Source organism: Cynara cardunculus (genome assembly GCF_001531365.2).
Source record: "Cynara cardunculus var. scolymus isolate 2C chromosome LG 12, CcrdV1, whole genome shotgun sequence".
Taxonomy (NCBI): domain Eukaryota; kingdom Viridiplantae; phylum Streptophyta; class Magnoliopsida; order Asterales; family Asteraceae; genus Cynara; species Cynara cardunculus.
The window spans coordinates 7,704,503-7,708,592 of record NC_037539.1 but is presented as its reverse complement, the minus strand read 5'-3'; positions in this window follow the sequence as shown (position 1 = coordinate 7,708,592).

Below are 4,090 nucleotides of genomic sequence, written 5' to 3'. Positions count from 1 at the left end.
ACGTGGATGGCAATTGGAACATGTAAATAACTTCTACCGTCTTAATTTTTACTTATTATCGGGTCGTTTACCAAATATTTATCCGGTAAATGTTTACCATTAAAATTTAACACTATTATTTATTTACCGGACAAGATTTTAATCCATCAAAACGACATTGTATTCAACAATTTACCCGGTAAGCGTTTACCATGATAAGAGTCGTCGCCCTCACTTACCGGGTAAGACTCATGGTCTTTGTCTCGATCTTACCGGGTAAGATTCTTAGTTCTTGTCATATTCATCCGGTGAGATAATTTGACTTGATAAGCACTTATCCGGGTAAGTGTTCGGTAAACGTCCCCTAACACCTCCATTTCATAAATTAATTGTTATATTGGTTGTTAATTGTCAAATATGATGTGATTCACTTATATTGTTTAAAAAATTAAAAAAAAAATATTTGTATAAAAAGATCGATGAAGTAACATCGCATTCCCTGCAATGCACATTATAAATGTCCTTTTTTTTTTTTATGGAAACCGATGAAGATGGAGAATCATATGAGAATAAAAGTTATGATAAGAAGGTATGAAGAGATCTGGATTATTGTTCAATTTTAGTCTCATGCCCACCCATGAATTGTGACTTAGAAAGGAATTGATCTAATACATCTCGGTGGACCTTATTAGTGTTGATATTCAATTACGATTGATCTAAATGTGTAGATCTCTTTTTACGAATCTCATCATAACTTTTCTTTTCAACGAAACTCAACCTATCGATGAAACTAGTTTTTTTGGACTAACATTGTTATTTTCTTAACCAACTTTTTCAATTTTACCAAAATAGTAAAAAAAAAATTACGGATATCGTTTTTACAACTTGCAAAATGTAATTTTTTTTGAATTAAATATGATCTCGATGGGGTCAGTTTATGTAATTGACGTGGCGGCTTGCTGAATGAGCACGACAGCTTGTGAAATGTTCTTTTGACTTGCAAAATCTTCTTAATGGCTTGTGGAATAACTTACTATAATCATATTTTGTTCATAAATATTAAATATAAAAATGTTTTATAGAGATTAGGGGGGAAAAACAACTGTAAATCATTAGAAAAATAAAAATACAATATAATCTCTTAATTTAGTTTGTTTTACATTATGAATTCTCTCTCTCTCTCTCTCTCTCTCTATATATATATATATATACACACACACACACATCAGTGTTTATAATATATGATGTTCCTCTGGTCGTGCGTCTGGACGACCATTGCCCAACACATTTCTAGCAGGGGCGGCCGTGGCCATGTGTGGGTGCACATGACATTAAAGCCTAAAGGGGCATTAAGTGGTCATCTATTACTAGTTTTGAGTTTAATAATTTAGGAACTGTACTATTGAGTTTTAATTATAAAAACATGCCCAATGTCTAGTAGTGATGAATGTTGAATGCACATTGTGAACCAGTTATTCCCATCATTCCAACAACTCAATCTAAATTCTATTGTTCTTCAAAGTTCAACTAGTTTGATTTTCAAGGCATGAAGTTCTCTTTCCAGCTGATTACCAGTCATGAAATTAGATTCAAGAAATCAAATATAGAAATCTTAAATAACTGATTTCTCCTGTTGATTGAACTTATCGAGTTGTGTGACTCATATTATGATTTATGAATCTTTAAATATTTTTGCAAAAAAAATCTAAATTCCTAACTGATTATTATAAAGTTGAGTCATGTGGTCGTTTGGATTACTGACCTGCTAAGCTAAGGCTAAGGGGCTTTTGTCATTTTGATAATAAGTCTTCTTCTTGCATATCGAAACATCTGAGAATTGAAAATTTCAATACACATGAGCACATCACTGTACCAACATAGCTAGAGCAAATTGTACAACATTAACAACATATTGTGATATTGTCTTAATTATTGGACATTTGTTCTTTACAATGCACAGTAACATAGATTATGAATTTTACAATTTATTATTATTCTTTTGATTTTTGTTTACTTTGAGGTTTGACATTATCGCATTAGATTTAGGGGCCGTTTGATTGGTTTTTTTATTAAGTTATAGATGGATAAAGTTGTCTGTATGAATTAATTTGTTTGTATAAGTTGGATTTTTTTGTTTGGGAGCGTTTTTCGCAGATGTAAGAAGCGTTTTTTTAGTTGGAAATAACATGTTTGGAAAAAAAAACTTGACTTTTTATATAAAGCTCCTCCTACAAGCTTACTGGGTAAGTCACTTCATATTATTAAGTCACTACGAAATCATGCATGGTTGAGCGAATAAACTGTTAGTTCCATTAAGTTGCTAACAGATAGGTCCTTAGCCTTTAGTCGTTAGACCTGTAACTTTTGAGTTTTACTTTTTTGCTTACTATGACAGTAATTTGGATGTAATTTACCATTTTAGTTAAAAACTAATTGTAGTTTTCCTTGTCTTTTATGTCCCATGTATTGAAATAAATTTTCTATTTTGCAAATTTCAATTTGAAAAAGGAAAAATTGGAAAAAAAGAAAGCACAATGTTAATCCAAAATTTCTCCATTTATCATTCTATATTATGTATTCAGGGTTTTGGTTTTTACCCCCCACACCAATTGTATTTTTTTATTATAATTGATAAAAATCAAAATGAGGATGAGACACTTTGTCTGAATAGATTCTAAACTCTTTAAACATCGCATGTTTCGTTATTTCATTGACTTAAAAAAATAGGCTTAGTGACATTTTATTATTATTTTCGTACAAATCATTAAAAATCGTAGGACCGACTCTGATTCCTAGTTCATAAATATGTTTTCAGATATATGCATACAAAAGAATCAAAATAATCAAATGTGTATTATAAAAATTCATATCATATATTTAAATAATCTATACTATATTATAAAATATTTGACAAAAACTTTTAAAAACCATTCTTTATTCATGAAATACTGTTAATTAATGCATAGTAATTAAAATTTAAGACTACAAGTAAATTGTGCGTAAGTACAACTTATTAAAACTCAATTTTTGAATTCGTATAACTAAATGCAATAAATATAATCAAATACAAGATAAACATCTCATTTTAAATATAAAAAATCTAAAATATAATTAGGATAATCATTGAGTTCTAACAAAAACATTACCTTTATAAAAATAATATTGTTATTTTAAAAAACGAGAACTTTTAGATAGTTAATTTGATATTAATATCAATATACTTTTTCAAAATTTTATGATATCTTCAAATTTAATTTTATTTAAAAGTAAAAACATTATTTTTCTCAAAACCACATAGACCGTATTATATCAACAGAGACAAAATAAAACGAAACATTAAAATGAAGTTGTATCTCGATAAATTACACGAGTACCATTCTAGTTATTTTTAATAAGGTAATGTATCAAAACAATTAAGTACAATACCTTAAAACTATACCCCTTGCCGTATGTATCCCATCCCATGTCCTCTAGACATAATTTCTTGAATGAATTTTCAATTAGGAGTTTGATCTTGCAATCCTTTTAATTCAATGATATTCATTTGATATTTTAATCAAAAACAGTCTGTACTCGAGAGAAAAAACACTGTAGGATTAGATTCTTATATTCAGTTTTTGAGAAAGTTATTTAACTGAATATAACCCGTTTCAGAAACCCTATGTCATAAACATTTGTTGACCCCTTTGAGGCTTCAACATGTTTCTAGAGGTCATTGTTGGGCTCTAGACGGACCTAAATAAATACAAACCGAAACTTGTTTGTGTTCGTTCGTTTAAATTGACCGAGCAAACGAATGAAACACATAAACGAACATAATTTTCGATTCATGTTCATTTATTAAGATAATAATTTTGTTGGTATTCTTTCATATTTGTTCGATAAAATGCTAAACAATCATATTCTTCTTAGAAAACATAACCTTTTTTTAATCATTTTTCATCATAAACTATTAAACACAAAGTACACAACCACCAAATATCATTGGCTCATAGTGTTTATATATATATATATATACTAGTTTGATTTTCAAGGCATGAAGTTCTCTTTCCAGCTGATTACCAGTCATGAAATTAGATTCAAGAAATCAAATATAGAAATCTTAAATAAC